The sequence below is a fragment of the Mus caroli genome, unplaced genomic scaffold (genome assembly GCF_978045245.1).
Source record: "Mus caroli unplaced genomic scaffold, Mus_caroli_1 scaffold_14, whole genome shotgun sequence".
NCBI classification, from domain to species: domain Eukaryota; kingdom Metazoa; phylum Chordata; class Mammalia; order Rodentia; family Muridae; genus Mus; species Mus caroli.
In genome coordinates this window covers 13,440,852-13,461,250 of record NW_028227269.1, presented here as the reverse complement: position 1 = coordinate 13,461,250, position 20,399 = coordinate 13,440,852, and the positions used below count along the sequence as shown (strand labels likewise).

At 43.5% G+C, this 20,399-nt stretch overlaps 1 long non-coding RNA gene across 1 annotated transcript; it reads left to right on the top strand.

The window, feature by feature from the left end:
* Positions 1-29: 29 nt before the first annotated feature.
* On the top strand, positions 30-3,990 carry LOC110306493 (uncharacterized). The gene is made up of 3 exons (XR_002379293.3): positions 30-98; positions 670-766; positions 1,767-3,990. It is a non-coding gene; the product is annotated as an uncharacterized LOC110306493 (long non-coding RNA).
* The last annotated feature ends 16,409 nt before the right edge of the window (positions 3,991-20,399 follow it).

Here is a 20,399-nt window from a genome sequence, read left to right as displayed (position 1 = left end):
CTCATTGAGACATCTGATCTCGGAGCTTCCTGGCCAAAGGCACAGCACGCATGGCTGATCTCTATTAATTCTAGCTGGAAACCCCTGCAAGGCTACAGGTCTGATTTTCTCCTGATCCACTATTGAAGTTTTGTTCAGTGTTTGAATTTACTCATCTGACATAGTTTTCCTTCCTTCCTTCCTTCCTTCCTTCCTTCCTTCCTTCCTTCCTTCCTTCCTTCTCTCTCTCACTTTCTGTCTTCTCTCTTTTTTTTTTTTTTGTGGTGGTGGGATATTAATCTTGGACCAGTGTCTCCTAGGTGACAATAGGAATGTCTCAAAGGAGAAGTGGCTATCATAACTATTAATCACCCTAAAATGAAGCTAATTAGGGAATAAGAAGTTAGAGTGGGAGAGGATGATACTAGGGCTGAGAAAGGTGAGTTTTTCCTATTTGATTCTGAAAGCTGAATGCTGAGACCTTCCATGGGAGGAAGAGCAGAGTGCTTTCTATTGTATAGAGGCAAGCTAGGATTTCAGAGATCATGGAATGCAGACCAGGCTCCCAGAAAGCCTTCTTATTTCTGAAAGACATGGGGAGTCCAAGTCTGTAAATGCTGTAAGTTGTCAAGACTTTAAAAGCCCAGAACTTAATCTCTCTGATGTTTCTTTGTTCTTGTATCCACTTAGGATGTTGGTCCTGTGTGGAAGGTGCCTGGTGGCAGAATGTACAGCCCCATAGGAAAATCACAAAGTCCTGATGTTGGAACCTACATAAAATAGAAAGGTACAGGGACCATGGGGGCTCTTGCTTCATAGTGAGCTTTCATCATTGCCCTAGGTTGGAGAGCACTAGCTAAAGCAGTATGGGGGTGAAGACAAAAAGGGTGTAGAAGTTTCCAGAAGAGGGTGCTGAAAGGACTGGGTGTTAAGCTCCCAGAGGGGCTTTGGAGCACCAAACAGGCTGTCATTGCAGATGGCTCAGTCTGAGGTGGATTGGAAGATGAGCTTGAGATGTAAATAGGCCATGTCTCAGAGAGTCTCGAATGCTACGTGGAGAAGTTTGCATATGGAACAATGAACTAATTTTAAACAGAGGAAAGACATAGTCAGATTTGGGTTTCCACAGATTGCCCTAGTTTCATAGAAAGAATAGAGCAAAGGCACATTTTGTGGCCACTGTAAAGAAAGCATGTTCTAGGTCAACCATAGTAAACTGAAGAAGAAAAGGTGGACATTTGTTATGTAGGGTGTGGAGACACAGAAATGCAGTAAATTTGGTAACATGGAGAAGGAGGTTCCACATGCTTGTCCGTGCCATCAAAAAAGTGGGTATCATGTTGCTAAAAAGGGAGAACACATACTTTTGGTTAAATTGCAAAATGTCCTGTTTAGTATAAGTTTATGTCTGTGTTATTCAAACATTCCCCAAGCCATGCTTACAATATGTGGAACAGATTTCATTTCCTATTTTAAGGCAGAACATGTAGAAATTGAAGCAGACCTTCAGAAGATGAACAGGGATGTACTGAAAGGGAGAATTTGTATTTCTAGGTAAACTTTGAAAGGAGGTCAGATTGTGCTAAATGGTTCAAGAGGTAAGACTCACATATAACTGGAACATCAATCTGAGTCATTATGTTCAGAGGTTAACATCATGAAGTCACTGAAAACAACTGTTTTGAAGTATATAGAGTATTTCTGGGGAAGGATGATGTTCAGCTTGATTCTCCAGGGAAGGTGGATGAGGGGTGACCGGTGTCGTACCAGTCAATATTTTTGTTTAGTTAAAAGGAAGAGGAGCCTGTTCCTGACTTCCTGAGGCCACCAGGAGAGTATAGCTTTGAGACTGTACCCTGGACTGTCTTCAACCCGCCCGCTACCCCCAGATTCCATGAATGCTTCAAGAAGTACTTCACCTTGAGATGATGGGAGCTTATGACTTCAGATTTCCATCAGCCCAGAAGTGCTGCCATCCCTTCTGCTGTGAGCACCCTTGAGATTTGCTGAAAACTGAAATGGAAGTAGCTCTGTGTGAAGAACATCTCTAATGGGATTTGTTGTCATACAGAAAAATCTCACAATATTTGAGATGGTCTCTTGCCTTTTTGGATTATGAATTTGACGCCTGTGACATCAGTGATGTAAAGAAAACAGTATGACATTGTGCTTAGATTTTGCTGATGTATAACTTATAATTAGCTGAGATAAAGGAGATGTACAAGTTGTTTGTGATGCCTTCTGGAAATCATGACGGTTTGGTACAGCTGCAGAACACAACTGCCAAAGATATCAGCAGCCCACTCTCAAGCAAGCTTCAATTTATTAAAAACAAACCTTTACATATAGTATGAGACTATTCAACAGCCATCTCTTTGTGGCCATCAAGAATGTGTCTACTTCCTGTATGTTTCTATAATGTTTTCTATCTGTGTTCCCTCCCTCATCATTGTAGTGAATACAGTTGTTATTGCATGGCTCTGGGGAGGCTCATAGGTCTTTCTCGATAAAAGATCCCAAACTCAGGGGTACTACATATCCTATTGACCCTTGCTAAATTACTACCTTGTGCTTTACCTTGTGTAAATTAGTATTTAAATATCATATTCTGAATATAAAAATAATTTACCCCCACCCCAAATGTGGATGATCAATAATGAACATCGTCAGTATTTAGTCATTGGATCAATAGAGGCCAAAATATGACAGCTAGCTCTATAAGGAAGTGCCTCAAACTCAGATGCTGTGGGGGTTGTGAATCTTGGGGTGGGGGTGGAGGTGGGTGTCAGACTGAAAAACAAGGTGTGAGCTTGTGGCTCTGCTGGGGAAGACATACCTTCTGCAAAACAGTTTTTCAGCAACTAACAAAAAGGAGTGAAGAGGCTGGGACACAGCCCCATGGTGGAACACTTGCCTAAAGTGTAGAGCTAAGCATTGAGAAGGAAGAATGGAAAACTCCTAAGGGTGGGTGGTCCACCTTCTCAATTCAGATGACACAGAAAGAAGGATGTTAACTCCCTGGGAGCAGCCTTTCTGTTTGTGTCATTCACTGATGTATCCCTGGCATTTAGAACTACATCAGCCAAAAACATACACTAAATGCCTCTTGCTTCTTGCATGAATTATTGAAATAGTCAAATAAAACACTTCCATGGGTTTAATTCATCTTCTCGAAGAGCCATTTACAGCCAGTATTTTAGAAAGCATTACTAATTCCTTTTCCCCCAACTTGAACTTCTTTTTCTGGCCTTTCCTAACTCCATTAACATCACGAAACTATCCTGTCCTAAAGAGTATGACTTCTTCCTATTGGTCCTGAAAAGTAATCAACTGCTATGCTCTCCATGAGTCAGCTGGACAAGTGAAAGGCTTAAAAGTCACTCATGAGGCAAAAGAGTTTCAAGGAAGCTCTCCTCCTGGAGTCTAGCGTTCTCTACCCATACATTAAGTTTTCATTCCCGCATTTCATTCTTGCGTTAGTCTAGTGTATGGATCCACGTGCTCTCTTTCAGTATTTTCCTATTATAAGGGCCTTTTAAGATTGAATTCTGACATAGCTAAAGCCTTCCGCCAGTGTTCCAACAGTCCTAGAATGTCCTTGACCAAGATCAAGGGCTTGGAATTCAGTAAGATTGTAAAAGCTAAGTCACTCCCTTACACAGGAATTTACCATCACTAAGGAAGAAGGAAGTTTCAGACCAAAGGAGAAACCAGAATAGATACTTAGAACTATAGCAGAGTTACACCCATACACATGTATTTACAATGGCCTAAGGGGAAGGTGGACTATACAATAGTCTAAAATAGGAACTATGGCAAGGATGTGAAGCCCTTGGCCCTGGCTTCTAAGATTAGTGAATCTTAGGTGGAGCCCTTGTTGATCCCAGCTGTTATCAATGAATTCTATCCCAGGTGGTTCCCGTTAGAACTTTTGTGTTTGCATTCCTCTGTTTTATGTAAGATTCTGGTTACCTCAACTGTACCTTGCGAATTTGTCACCCTACTTCCTTATTGTCCTCTGCATAAAAAGTCTGATGCTCGATTCGAACATTACACTCAGATTCTCTCCTGTGTGCGTCTGTATTTACATCTGTATAATACATCACTGACAACATCAAGGGATTTATTTAGATTTGATGGTGGTACTATAGTTATGATTTTTAGATCTTTGGCATTAGACAGACAGAGTATTACACTTAGGTGACATGCCCTGATGTGTCAGATTTTCCTTCCAAATAACCAATAAGGGGTATTAGAATTAGGTTCATTAACTGTCCTTTCTACTAGGACATGTGTTTAAATTTTTCTGTTTTCATAAAGTTAGTGTAAACACAGCACTGATGGTGACATCGAGAATTGTGTCTGTAGTCTAACCTAGTTTAGCTGCTGGTTCCTAAGAGAAATCCAACTGATAGAAGATTGCACAGGCATCTGCCTTCTGCCTTTGTAAGGGAATGAGATCAGAAAGTAAGTGTTTGTTCAAGCTTATGTCAGCTTCTGGTAGGTTGTGAGCATGGCCCAGGAAGCAGTCTGAGGTCCTAGCTTGGTGCTCCAAGGTAAAGGACTTGGATTTGGATTGAGAAGCAAAGGAAGAGCAGGGCGTTTCAGAAGTGGGAAGGAGATCATGGAATTGTCCCCTGGGGAGGCGATCTAATGCACAGAACAGGCATCAACTGGGCAAGTGTGCCTCTGGCTTTGCAATTCCTCAGCTTTGAGGCATGCTGACTTCTGATACTGGGTGAGGCTGTGGATGTTTAGATAGGAAGAACCCAGAAGATGTTGTGGAGACTTTGCAAGCAGGCTATGACCCTATGAGGCACATCAGCTGGGGAGGTGGAGCAGGGGAGAAGGAACAGGAATGTGGCTCAAGTACCTTTGGCTTCCACAGAAGGTAAATAGCAATTATATCCCCCCAACGTTGGTCAGATGAGACAGGCAGCTGAGGCAAAGGAAAAAACAAACAAACAAACAAACAAACAAACAAACAAACCCTGAGCTATTCTCACACACACAGAAACATTTAATAATCCCAGGTTTGTGTACACACTACTGAACTCATACTTGCTTAAAGATAAATAGATGCTACTTATCAACAACACAAGATTAAATCTCACATGTGCATAAACTGAGCCACAGCTGTACTTTAGAGCAGAACACAGCTGGCGTTTTCCCACACCATTTCAATTCTAAAGGAACAAAACAAAGCAAAACACAGAGACAAAGCAGGAAAAGTGGACAGTAAACCACATGTTCGCATTGACTTTACACAAGCCAGCTTATAAAGAACCAAAGAAAGACTGAAATAAACCGATGCATGGCTGCATCTTCCCGTTGCACTTGCCTCTGAATACTTATGAAAGTATCCAAAATTATGTTTCCTGATATTCATCAAGACATTAAATATGGCCAATCTGTATTTTCAGGTATGATATTGTAACTCAAGAATAACTCTGGGCGTCCATAAGGGTAGACTAAATTCTATGCTGGTCAGGATTCAATTAGTTAAAGCTTTTATTCCTCACTTTACTGGGAAACTGTATCAGCCTCCTTGTAGGCTCTACAAACACAACAGAGTCCTTGCTTTATATGCCAAGACACTGAGTAGTTTTAACTCCAGAGCTCAAGAAGGCTGACTTCTGAATGATGAAGACTATAGATGTGTAAATTCTATATAACCAGATTATCTTGGGAGCTCATGCCAGGCTCAGGGTCCCCTAAAAGAAGTTATCTAGTAAATATTAGGTGAACTGTCTTGGTTAAAAGGAGAAATTACGTGTGTACTTGGTCAGCGATTGCTGAACTCCTTTGCTTTTTCATTACATTTCAGTCATCGGATCCTTGAGAAACTGTCGTGTTTCTTTCTCCCACCACCACAAGAAGAAGAGACTAATATTAATTGCTGAAAAAAAAATCTAGGTCCCAGGCTGAATGTGATTGGAAGTAACGTTTCCTTTCAAGTGAAAATAGAAGGTCAATTTGTTTCATGCTTTTCTTAGGCAAAAATACCCTCCTCTCCCAATACCAGGGAGCCAGTGGGTGTCTAGCACCTCCTGTGGGCCCAGCCTGCAAAGCCATGCTGCAGATGGAGAGGACCAGCAGGCAGCTCTGTTTAATGGTGTCAGAAAGTCGTGGATATTATGTGTGGCAGACAGAATGGCTCCCTAAGGAGGCACCCATGCTTAGTCTTTGGAACTGTAAACATGTTTCATTGCATGGAAGGGGGAAGCTGACAGATGGGAGAAGTTTATAGACCTGATGATAGGAGGATTTCCCTGGATTACTGGGGTGGGCCTCTAATCGCATAGACCCTTAACAGCTAGACATTCTCAGCAGAGAAGATAAGCTGGAAGGAGAAATTGGAAATTCCAAACATGAGGAGAACTCCATCTCCTGCTGTGGGTTTGAAGACCACCTGAAGGGGGACACAGGGTGTGGGAGTACATAGGTGGGGACTGCCTGGTGTCAAGAGAGGATCCCAGCTGAGAGCCAGGAAGAGAAGGGACCCTCAACCCTGCACATACAAAGACTTAATTCTTGCAACATCTGACCAGCACAGAATTCTCCCCAGGAACTTGTAGATAAGAACCAGCTAGTGGGACCTTGGGTTTAGCCTTGTGAGATAAGGGAAGAGGAATCAGTATCCATTATCTGGACTTCTACAGAATTGGGCATGCCACACTGACACTACCTTAATTATGTGTTAATTTGTTAAAGGGCCAGTAAAATAGAAACAACTAGAGTATGCAGTCCTGAAAACAAAAAGAGGACCTAGAGGATGGGGTCTACGAAGCAGAGACTCCTTATTGAGACAAAATGTGCAGGAGGAAACATCAGAGAAACAGAAAGTGCTCAAAGAACTTTGGAAGCACTTGTAGAAAATGGAAGTTGTGGTGGCAGTGGTTACTGTGTGGTTATAAGTGTGAGTGTGTGCACAGGAAAGTGTCTGAAGCAAAGCTTAAAAAATAGAGCATCAGGATGGTCAAGATGGCTCAGAGGATAAAGTCACTGGTCTTCAAGCCCAAAGACCTGAGTTTGGTTCCCATGGAACCTATAAGGTAGAAGGAAAGAATTGACCTCTTCAGGTTGTCATGTCTTCTGATCTCCATTGTGTGCACGCATGCACACAGGCATGCACGCATGCGCGCACACACACACACACACGCCTTCATACACACATATATGTACACACACACACACACACACCAACTAACCAAATAAGTAAGAGAAAAGATACCTGAGGTTTGCTCTGTCAGGTATTAACTTAAGAATCACCCTCCTATTTTTGTTAAAGTTTAATTTAGGTTTTGTCAGGTTGTGTCTGGTGGTTCCTCTAATCTAGAGTGTGTACAGTCTTGACTTAAAAGAAGCCTTATTTTTATTTTATTTGTATGAGTGTTTTGCCTTCGTGTACGTCTGTGTACCATGCGCATGTGTGCTTTCTGCCAGCAAAGGCCAGAAAGAGGGCTTCAGAGCTCTTAGAACTGCAGTTACAGGTGGTTGTCAACCACCATGTGGATCCTGGGAATCAAACCTGGGTCCTCTGCAAGAGCGCAGAGTGCTCCTAACCTCAAACATCTCTTCCTCCCCTGGTCCTGACTTTGACGATGAGAGTTCCTTTGTGGTTCATCTGCAAGCCTGTTCAGTTACTTACACTAGGCTGGAGCTTCAACCTTCTCAGAGGGTCACCATGCCAGACCTCAGCAGGTCTCATCCAGAGTGTTTGAATCTCAGCCTTTGGACATAGATCTTCAGGGAAGCTTGCGACAGAAGGCAGGGACCTCCATTTGACAATCTGCCACCTCCCCAGGACCGGCCCAGCAGTTTTTCCCAGGGTCGGCAGTTTCCCACTCTGCTCTCTGACTCCCTATGGTTACCATGACTGAGATGCACACTTAGCTCTGCCTCTTGGGGACAGGGACAACCTGTCCCTCATGGGGATGAAGTGCAACTGCCTTCATGAACATCCACTCCTTCACAGACTAGAGCTGCGCAGTGACAGATGTTTGGACGCACCTCAGAAGCAGTGTATCACTTTTCTGCTGAGGGGTCTAGTCTGGCTCCAGTCAACCTGCCAAGGTCAGAAGCTGATGTCAAATGTTTCTGAGTAGAATGATGGAATGATAACAGTTATATTTGAAAAAGAAGTAGTAATGTTCATATGGAAGAGAAAGAAAGAGTAGAGGACTTCCTGGAAAGATGTCTGCCGCGATGGCTAGAATTAATGATGGGAGAGTGGCATCTCTTTGGGACGTTCGCGCGCTCGTGTGCGTGCGTGCGTGCGTGCGTGTGTGTGTGTGTGTGTGTGTGTGTGTGTGTGTGTGTGTGTGTAGAGGGGATCTAGCCAGGGAAAACCCTGGAAGCTACTCTAGACTCCCTCTCTATCTCTCTTCCCTCTTCCCTCTGGGCACATCATTGTGAGCATGACTAAACACCTAGGATGCTACAAAGGTAAACATTTGGGCTAAACTTACCCAACTCTACAACAAAATCATTCACTTTTCATTAAAATGGCATATTCCAGAACAAATTCCATTAAGCCACTTTAATTCTTAATTTGTGCTCTCTGCACACTATCTGACCCGTTCTCAATATTTTCCACTTTAATTTTCATTAGAATCCATTATGCTTCTTGTAAGATTTTTTGCAATAAATATTTTATTTATTGATTGCTTTGGTTTCTAAAAAGTCCTGCTGGGTTACAACTTTTCCTACATGTGTCTTTATGTATGGGCTGATATTTCTATTAAGTTCAGTATTTCTGGTAACAAAAGCTGAACTCTGCCAATGGTTTGTTCTCTGTAGAAATGACTCATGGATTCTTATCATTTGGGCTTTTTTTTAGGACATTTTCACATGTATGTATGTATGTATGTATGTATGTATGTATGTATGTATGTATTGCTGCTAAGTTATTATATGCTGAATGAAAGACTGATAATTTATATTCCTGTTACACTTACTCTATGGAAAACAATAGAGAGTAATTTGGGATTGCAGCATTGCAAATCTCCCTGTCTGAAGCAGGATGCCGTCTTTATCTCGCAGGCTCATCCTTGCATTGTTTTCTCTTTAGGAGATGCTGCCCATCCTAGAGTCTTCCCGGACAGTTTCTGGATTTTTTTCACTAATTGATTTCCAGCATGTAGAAAATCCCACTTTAGGTGCCATTTGCATTAATAACCTGCAGCTTTGACAAGTTTTTTATTCAATTACTTTAGGTTGATCTTTCACACACGGACTAGTTCCAAGATTCCACAGGAGTTATAAATAGGTAGATTTGGAACAACATAAGATTAGTCAAGGCCATCTGGCACGATGACTGCCGGCTCTTAACAAGCACAGCAGGTCAGAATGTATTCAGAGTTGAAACTGGTGGAGCCAAAACATCCGCTCACTCAGAAACTGTGGATGGATTCTAAGAAGTAATTAAGAAAGAAAGTAAAAAGTGGCTTTCACTTGAGCTGTAAAGATGCTAGAACAGTGTTCCACAGGGAGAATCTCACTAGCATACTCTACAGCCATGATGCGCTTACCCCTGATGATTAATGAAAAGAGTAATGACTGCCAGAGCCTTGGACAGAGCTTTGCAGGTTTTCCTGATGTCTATTTTGTTAGATGGGTGGTATTTTCTAAGAATTTACTTTTGATAATGACCAGTGTGCCAGTTTGAGTCTTCATCTTTTGCCGGAAAAGATTCTCTGGAGTCGAGGTTAACTCTTTGAGTATGTTAGTTACTTCTTGACACATTTCTAAATGGGCGAACTTCTTTCACTTGGTATAAAGCTCAGGGAAGGAACAGAAACAGTGTCTGTTGGAGGTCACAGCTGTGTGGCCAAAACCTTTGCTATGTTTGAGGCAAAACACAAATAGGGATGGGGCCAGGCAGTGCTGTGAGGAGCCCAAGCCACTCTTAGAAAACACACTTTATATTCTTCTATGTTTCCAAAACTAAGCCTCGGTGTGCTGCTGGTTGTACAGGTCTAGAAAATTCTGCGGTGCCTTTGCCTTTTAATCTCCCCAACCAGGATATTTGAATTTCAAATAATCAGAGTACACACTGCCCCTCCTCTACACACACAGTCAGCCTCCACATCCATGGCCCCTCTGCCGACAGACTCAATCAGCTGCACATGAACACTATCTGGAAAAGAAAAACACAGCCATAGTGGGTACATATAGACATGTTCTTAGTCACTATTCCCCAAACAGTACAGCATACACACTACCTTCATTTACACTGCATTTGGGATCTCTGGTATTGTGACATGATTTAAGGTTTATTGGAGGGTGTATATGAGTCCTATGCAAATACTATGTAGATTTATGTAAGGGTCTTGGTCATATGCAGATTTTGCCCTCTATAGGTACTAAAGATGTAGAGAATCTTATTCTTTGAACCTTACTTGTAAGGTCATGACCTCATTTAATCATAACGACAAAAACTGTATGTTAGCTATTGGCATTTATGCTTAACTAAATATGCATGGCAAAATAACTTGTACAAAAACTGCATATCTACCTTTATATTTTTTCAATAACTTTCTTTTCAAAAAGTCCTATCTGGCTTGTGATCTCTGTCCCATTTGGTCCCTGATCTAATATTATTGTGTGTCTCTGAATCTTTATCCACTGACATTCTTCCTTGTATCAAGCAACAAATTCTCCAAACTTAATGTGGATGCCTCCCACCCTGACTTGTAAGGAACCCAATGTGATAATATTCAGAGATATGGTGTTTGGGATGGAATAGGTCATGAGAGTGGAGCTATCATTTATGAAATGAGCACTTGAAACGTTAGGGCTAATAAACTATGATAATTGTTCTCAATAAAACCTGCTCCAGGTCCATGAATATGGGTCAAGAAGCCCCACTTTGAGACACTCTGATGGACATTATTATCAACAGTCCTCACCGCATATCCCTTCCACATGTCCAGTTGGTTCTAGTCTTCAAAAAGGTTTTACAGTTACAAAGAGTTCAAACATATATTGGTTTCATCCCTGAATGAATTCACTAGTAAAAAGACAAACAATAATTTTCTTTTCTTTCTCCTTTCCAACAACTTCGTCCCTGAAGCTGTGAGGGGAAATGCCCTCCTTTCTGCCTACATCGTCAAATGGTTCATGCCAACTGCTTGCGTAGTAGAAAAGTCATATGTTTAGTTGGACCTGAGGCAGCAATTCTTGGCACATTAGTCACAGCAGGCTAACTGCTGTAAAAAATAGCCCTCACTATCTAACATTTAGCATTGTCAAAGTCTCTGTGTTTCCCATGCCACAACAGCAAAAGGCAAAAGGCACTGGGACATGAGATCTTAAACTGAACAGTGGAGAGAGAGGTAAGAGAGGATGAAGATGGATGGAGGTAGAGATAGGTTCTCAAGGGGAGGGATTTAATGAGCTCTGATAGAAATGGGATGCACATCATGTCTACTCATACTTCGTGATGAGAAAGAATCCAAAGGGTCACAGAGAAAGTCTGCAAGCCCTTGCATTTAAGTTACTGTGAAATAAGATTCTGAGAAGAGAAAAGACCTCCCAATAAAACCATAGTTTCACAAATCCTTCACATTGTTTTGCTCCATGAAAAGGCTGTTTATTAGAATCATGGTAATCCTTTGATTCTAGTGTAGTTTTCTGTAATTTGCTGGTAGATTCAGGGTCATATTTGGGGTACATCACCCCAGTAGAATCTTCTAGAGTAGAGAAATGCTTTCTCAGAAATGGAGCCATTCAGGCTTAACCAATGAGGGCAAAGTATGGGTCCTTTGAATGTAGCCTCCGGGCAAGATCATGCTCCAGTGATTGCCCTGGGTTGTCAAGAAGTTGTCTCTAACAGAGCAGCAAAGATCACTGGTGGACTTGTAACTACTCACCTAGAAGAAGTAGATGAAGAGACTTTCACCACTCCTCACCCCTACTTAGTAGACTAGTTAAAAGCTCCAAACACAAAGGAGTATTTTTAGCATCAGATCTGTAAAGCACATTGTACCCAAGATGAGATTTGAGTGAACTCCAACATAGAAAAGTCATTTTACAATCTGGAGCCGTGTCACATGGGGAAATGTGTTAAATAATACTTTCCTTTCCAAGAGGATTGTATAGCTTGTATAATGAGTTTCTTACCTCAATTTTTTTTTCTTTTTGTTAAAAAAAATTGTCTTCTGCTACAACTGTCACATTTCGACTATGGACAGCCAAAAGAGATCACATTCTTATGGCAGAGTCCTTTGTCTTTTGATCTTTCCTCTAACATTACTCTGTAGTGAGTAAGTTTCTGCCAAGGTGTCCATATCAAGGCCATAGTCACCAGAGTTTAAGTATGTGAAAAGGCCCAGCAACACAGACTGCCTTGAGATGGTTGCTGTTTGTCTGGCATCCTTTGTTCTCACAGGTCTCTGGTAAGAGGCCTGTGGAGCCTAATATGCTTGCTTGAATATCCCATTCAAATAATCTGTCTAAAAGCAGACCCTGGAATGTAATAGAATGCCAATCAAGGGCATCAGTCCTGTGGTCAGCCCCTGCACATCTGACCTGAGCAAAGCTTTCCTTGGCTTCATGTTTCATCCCCCTGTAATCACCAGTGGAATCAACTCAGATGGACAGTTTAAGGATGAATGAATCTATTTTTTTTTCATGGTACTTCCCCCACCCCCAAATCAGTGCTTACTGTTTTGAGATCCCAGTTGAAAGACACTAAAAATAAAATACACAACTTGGTGTGGGGGAGGTTGCCAGTGTATTCTGGAAACTAAAGCCATTCAAAGTTAAAGGCACTTGTTACTCAGGTATCCTGACACCCAGATAACTGCTCCTAACAGTGAATAGGCATCTTGGTAGTGTGGCTTCAGATAGGATTGGTTTAAGAAGAGACAAAGTGGAAGCCACATCTCTTCACCCTGCTTTAAAAACTACATTGTCAAACTACTTTGAGGTAAGTACAATGTATTTAATTAATCTTTTTGGTTTACTCTATAGAACTGCATAGTAGGATTCTATTGTCTAGAGGAAGCCTGGGGCTGGATCCAGTCTGGCTTGATAACTTACCTGTTTTGCTTTCATTGAACAATGTCCCTTCTCACCCCTGTAAATCTTGAATTCTGAATACAATCATGCATACTGTATGTCTGGGAGACCGATGGCATGACCTCATCATGGGAGCAATTTACAGGCACAATACAAATGCATGCCTGTATTCAGAAGTGTTTTTCTTATAACCATTGTAAACTAGTTCATTTTGTAAGGGGCCATTTCAAGACAAGGGCCTGCTCATTCCGGCAGTCACAGTTGCTCTGAATGCAAAAGATGGTCTGGCTTGTGGAGCCACTGTGAGGGTGACTCTCACTTAGTTGGGAGGGATTTGGTGTCTTTGAATAAGGCCTTTGCTGGCCCACTGTGGACTTCTTCAAGTTTTGGAAGTCAGCAGATCAGAGAGATTTGGATTCTGCAGCCAAGAGTGATATAGACCTGTACTGCTATTTTGAACTTGTTCCTATGAGTCAGATCCAAGGGTATCTTTATACCTTTGGTAACACTACCTCTCTGTGGGACCTGGAAAGGCAGTCTGTGTTCTGGTCAAGTGAGGCTTACTCCTGAGACCCAGTAGAAAACTCTACAAGGGACGGAACAGTGAGCCACATTCCCAGAAACAAGTGCCTGACACCAGGAGTCCTCAAGCTCATAATCCTGTGACTATCAGTCATGTAGACAATGTCCCAAGCTCCTGGTATTCTGGCTAGACTCCACCCCCACAGTTAACCTGGCAATAGCCAGGTATGCTCCTCTCCACAGTTACCTGGCAACAACAAGGTAGCCCAGCTCATTATAAAGGGGGCTGCTTGGTCCCTTCTCTCTCTCTTACCCTCATCCTCTTTCTCCACCTCCCTTCTCCTTTCTCTCCACTTAGCCATGGCCAACCTCTACTTCTCTACCTTCTCTCTCTCTCTCTGCCTTTCTATAATAAATGTATTATCTCTGCTCATCGAGATCCGCTGTACTGGAGCAAGAGCAGGCGTTCCTCTAATGAGCTGAGTGTCTAGCCTCCCGCCAGGAGGCCTTCCTGTGCTCCAGCTAGGGCTGCCAGCCAACTCAAGCCATCCACCGAGCTTGCTGCCTGGGATAGCCAGACTCTCGCCTGTGTGGGGACCACCCAGTGCTTTCTCCCCCTGCCTCTTTTCACTTTGGCCCCGGGGCATACCATTCTGCCCCCTAGACCCCCACTTTGTTCTCAGCTCTTCTGTGACATACATCTGAGATGTCCGAGACTGAGAGACTGAGAATCTGTCATCTCTGGCCTCCTTGAGGCCCAGAGACCCCAGACTGCTCACTCTCTACCCCTTCGGGCTGGGGTTCAATGGTTTCCCATAGCCAGACACCTGGGTGGACAGTGTAGAGAGCGCGCGGCAGTCTCTCGTGCCTGCCTACCCAGGAGCTCTGGCTGGATGCAGGTCATCTCTCCCACCCCTTTTATTTCCCCACATACGGTGCCCCACTGTGGAAAGCCGTGCAGCGTGCAGCGTGCAGCGTGCAGCGAGCAATCACTGTGGAGAGCCGTGCGCGTGCCGCGAGCAATCACCATTATAAGATGGCGCTGGCCTCCGCTGTGACAAACTAGTAAACAAGCCTTGTGCGCAAGTGCGAGAGTGAACTCACTCCTAGTCACTGCCCATTCTCGGGGTGTAATAGTGGTGTGATGAGCGAGCAACGAATCAAGAGCTGTCACGCCACATCAGGTGCTGAAACGTCATGGCTGAGTGCTATATAAGGGACTCCATTTTCTGGGGTCGAGATCTTCCTGAGAAGTAAGCAATAAAGCTTTGCTGCAGAAGATTCCGGTTGTCCTGAGTGTGTTCTTGCCGGCGGGGACAAAAGCTCGGGATAAGTGGTGCCGAAGACCCGGGAACTACCATCACACCGGCGCAAGGAAGATCCCTCGTTCGCGGGGCGGAATCAGAACTGCGGGACACTACAGCTCTGCAAGGTAAGTATTGTCTTGAAATTTCTCCAGAGTTAGATGCCCTTATGATTGTTTGCACGGCGATCGCACTTTCCCTTTCAGTTTCGTTTTGTTTCCACCGCTGGAACTGCTGACTGGTTCCCAGTCGCAGTCAGGCTCGGACAGCACCTGGACAGTGCCTGGACAGTGATTAGTTTCAGTCACGGTCAGGACTGGATAGCGGCAGAATGGGAATTTCTCACTCTGTAGTAGTGGCGTTAAGGTCAGTCCTGAAGCAGTGTGGCCTAAAAATCGCCACTAAGAGTATAGAGGCATTTGTCAGGGAGGTAGACCGTGTGGCACCATGGTATGCTTGCTCAGGTTCGTTAACTGTCACTTCTTGGGATAAACTGAAAGGAGATATAGTTAGGGAACAGAAGAACGGCAAACTTAAAGCAGGGGTCATGCCGTTATGGAAATTGGTGAGATCGTGCTTAACAGATGAGGATTGTGAGCAGATGGTAGAAGCAGGGCAGAAGATTTTGGACGAAATTCAAGACAGTCTATCAGAGGCAGAGTGGGGAGAGAGATTGAAAGTTGGGACGAAACAAGGTGCACCGAAGAATTTAGGCCTTTCCACGGGCCTTGAGCCCGAGGAAAAGAGATACAAAGGAAAGAATGCCTTGGGAGAGATTAGAAAAAGGGATGTAAAGGGAGAGAAGAAGAGAGAAAGAACTGGAGAGGCACATAAGGAAAGGAGCCTCTACCCGCCATTAGATGAGTTTAAGGCACTAGCTGTCAGTAGCTCAGAATTGGATAAGGAACTTAGCTCCTCTGAGGAGATAGACTTAGAGGAAGAAAGATACCAGCCAGATGAAAGACGAGCTAATCAGTTACAGAATAACATAAAGAAAGCAAAAGTAGCTAGAGACAAATGTCAAATCACTATGCGATCTTCAGATCCGCAACCTCTGGGTCCTAGTACACCTCCGCCCTACGTGCAGAGGTATCAATCAGACTCATTCATTTCAAAAGAGGAACAGAGAAAAGTGCAGCAAGCGTTCCCAGTCTTCGAAGGCGCAGAGGGTGGACGCGTTCATGCCCCAGTGGAGTATATACAGATTAAAGAATTAGCAGAGTCAGTTCGTAACTATGGAGTCAATGCCAACTTTACTGTAGCCCAAGTCGAAAGGCTTGCTACTCTGGCAATGACCCCCGGCGATTGGATGACCGTAGTAAAAGCCGCATCTCCTAACATGGGAATGTATTTAGAATGGAAAGCTTTGTGGCAAGACTCCTGCCAAGCACAGGCAAGGGCCAATGCCAATGTTGAAGGGGACCAAGGAACATGGACTTTTGAGTTGCTTACAGGTCAGGGACAACACGCTAATAACCAGACAAATTACCATTGGGGAGCTTATGCTCAGATCTCAGCTGCTGCAGTTAAGGCATGGAAGGCACTCTCTAAGAAGGGAGAGGCAAGTGGGCATTTGACCAAGATCACCCAGGGCGCACAGGAGTCATTCTCAGATTTTGTGGCTAGAATGACAGAAGCGGCAGGGAGAATTTTTGGGGATCCAGAAACAGCTATGCCTTTAATTGAACAGTTGATCTATGAACAGGCTACCCAGGAATGCAGGGCGGCTATTACACCTAGAAAGAGCAAGGGACTGCAGGATTGGTTGAAGGTTTGCCGTGAGCTTGGAGGGCCACTCACTAATGCAGGTTTAGCAGCTGCCATTCTACAAGGGCAAAAACGCCCTGACATGGCTGAGCTCAAACTCTGCTATAATTGTGGCAAACCAGGACACTTAAAAAAGGACTGTAGAGCCCTTGTCAAAAGGAGAGCACCAGGACTGTGTACTAAGTGTGGAAAAGGATATCATTGGGCTAGAGATTGTCGTTCAGTCAGGGACATTCGAGGCAGGCCCCTGCAGCCAGGATTCCCTCAAGCAGTAGATAATGAGACCATTCCAAAAAACCAGTACAGGGCCCTCAGGTCTCAGGGCCCGAAAACATATGGGACCTCGACAGGCAAAAGGTGGACCCCACAGTCCGCAGGGCAACAGAAGGATCAGCTGGGTTGGACCTCCGTACCACCACCCGATTCATGCTAATGCCCCAAATGGGGGTACAGCCTATTCCTACTGATTATAAAGGACCTCTGCCATCCGGGAGTGTTGGCCTAATATTGGGCCGGGCCTCCCTTACCTTACAAGGTCTTATTGTTCACCCTGGAGTCGTAGATCAAGACTATGAAGGGGAACTTCAAGTTCTCTGTTCCTGTCCTCAGGGTGTCTTTTCTATTTCACAAGGGGATAGAATAGCTCAGTTAATAATTTTGCCAAGCCTACATGGCTGTTTTCCTTCCTCTGGTGTCCCTCGAGCTACCAGAGGGATTGGTTCTACTGGAAATGATTCTGCTTACTTAGTGATGCCTCTTGACTCCAGGCCATTCTTAGAATTAGTTATAGAAGGAAAACAATTTAAAGGGATTTTAGACACAGGAGCAGATAAAAGTATCCTGTCTTCCCAATGGTGGCCAAAAACTTGGCCCGTTACTCAGTCATCACGTTCTTTGCAAGGTTTAGGTTATCAGTCCTGTCCCACTATTAGTTCCCGTTCTTTGAGCTGGACAGCTCCTGAAGGTCAAACAGGACGATTCACTCCCTATGTTTTACCACTCCCAGTAAATCTCTGGGGGAGAGACATTTTACAGGCACTAGGACTGACCTTGACTAATGAATACTCGCCACAAGCTGTTCAAATAATGAAGAAAATGGGCTATAAAGAAGGAAGGGGATTAGGGAAAGGAGAGCAGGGTAAACTTGAACCTATCCCTCAAAAAGGTAATAATGGGAGACAAGGTTTGGGTTTTTTCTAGGGGCCGTTGAGGGCTCCATGCCCATACCATGGCTTACAGAGGAAGTTGTATGGGTTCCTCAATGGCCTCTCTCCTCTGAAAAGTTAGAAGCAGCTACAAAACTAATTTCTGAACAGCTACGCTTGGGACATTTAGAGCCCTCTACCTCACCCTGGAATACACCTATTTTCGTAATTAAGAAAAAATCTGGCAAATGGCGCTTATTACATGATCTTAGAGCCATTAATGCACAAATGCGTCTATTTGGACCAGTTCAGCGAGGGCTACCATTGCTTTCTGCCTTACCCAAAAATTGGGAAATTATAATTATAGATATTAAAGATTGCTTTTTCTCTATACCTTTATGCCCTCAAGATAGGCAAAGATTTGCATTTACCATCCCAGCCATTAATCATTTAGAACCGGATCAAAGATACCAATGGAAGGTCCTACCTCAGGGGATGGCGAATAGCCCCACCATGTGTCAACTGTATGTGCAATTGGCACTTAAGTCAGTTAGAGAGCATTTTCCATCATTACAGGTGATAATTTATATGGATGACATTTTGATTTGCCATAAAAATTCACAGTTATTGCAAGATGCATACCCTATATTAATAAAAACGTTAGGGCAATGGGGATTGCAGGTGGCCACTGAAAAGGTGCAAGTTGCTCGAATGGGAGCCTTCCTAGGGTCACTCATTTATCCTGACAAAATTGTTCCTCAAAAATTAGAGATTCGCAAAGATCAACTACATACCTTGAATGATTTCCAAAAATTGCTAGGAGATATTAATTGGCTAAGACCATTTTTGAAAATTCCATCAGCAGAATTAAAGCCCTTATTTGACATATTAGAGGGAGATACCCACATCTCCTCCCACAGAGCACTTACCCCAGCTGCATGTCAAGCTTTACAAACGATAGAAAAGGCCTTACAAGATGCTCAATTACAACGCATTGAGGAGTCAAAATCATTTGAATTGTGCATATTAAAAACTGCACAGTTACCAACAGCAGTCTTATGGCAAAAAGGACCCTTATTGTGGGTCCATCCTAATGCTTCCCCTGCAAAAATCATTGAGTGGTATCCTAATGCAATTGCTCAACTTGCACTTAGGGGGATAAAAGCAGCTATTACTTATTTTGGGAAAGAACCTCATATGCTAATCGTACCTTATACTTCTGCTCAAGTTCAAACCCTGGCAGCAACAACAAACGATTGGGCAGTCTTGGTTGCCTCTTATTCAGGACAAATTGATAATCATTATCCAAAACATCCAATTTTACAATTTGCCTTAAGCCAAGCCATAGTGTTTCCAGTAATAACAGCCAAACACCCACTTCCGGATGGGGTAGTAGTGTATACAGATGGATCCAAATCTGGCATAGGTGCATATGTAGTAAATGGCCAAGTAACATCTAAACAATATAATGAGACATCACCCCAGATTGTAGAGTGTTTGATAGTTCTAGAAGTCCTTGAAACTTTTCCGGGACCGCTCAATATTGTATCTGACTCTTCATATGTGGTCAATGCAGTTAATATGCTTGAAGTTGCTGGCTTAATTAGACCCTCTAGCAAGCTTGCTCACATTTTTCAGCAAATTCAGTCAGCCTTGTTACATAGAAGACATCTTGTGTATATTACTCATGTTAGGGCTCATTCTGGCCTTCCTGGCCCCATGTCTCATGGAAATGACTTGGCAGACAAAGCTACTAGAATAGTGGCTGCTGCTCTGTCCTCGCAGTCAGAGGCTGCAAGGGAGTTTCATAAACGCTTCCACGTGACGGCTGAAACATTACGCCGCCGTTTCACTTTAACTAGGAAAGAAGCTCGTGACATTGTCACCCAATGTCAAAACTGTTGTCAATTTCTGCCTACTCCTCATGTAGGGGTAAACCCCCGAGGCATCAGACCATTACAGGTCTGGCAAATGGATGTCACTCATATTTCCTCCTTTGGAAGAAATCAATATTTACATGTTTCCATTGACACCTGCTCTGGTGTTATGTTTGCTACACCTTTAACAGGTGAGAAAGCCTCTCATGTTATACAGCACTGTTTAGAAGCATGGAGTGCTTGGGGCAAGCCCACAATTCTTAAAACTGATAATGGGCCAGCATATACCTCTACTAAATTTCAGCAATTTTGTCATCAAATGGATGTCACTCACTTGACTGGCCTTCCTTATAATCCTCAAGGACAAGGCATTGTGGAACGTGCTCACCGTACACTTAAGTCTTATCTCATAAAACAAAAAAGGGGAGTTGATGAGACTCTGCCCTCAGTGCCAAGAGTAGCTGTATCTATGGCACTCTTTACACTCAATTTTTTGAATCTTGACGAGCAAGGTCGCTCTGCATCTGATCGACATAGCTCAGACCCTGATAGACCAAAAGAAATGGTCAAATGGAAGGATGTCTTAACTGGTCTGTGGAAAGGCCCGGATCCTATTTTGATAAGATCCAGGGGAGCTGTTTGTGTTTTTCCACAGAGTGAAGACAACCCATTTTGGCTGCCGGAACGACTCACCCGCAAGATATTCATCAAGGATGGTGCAGAAGATGCAGACCTCCCGAGGACTGCTCCTGATCCTGACAATGCTGAACTTGTCTCAG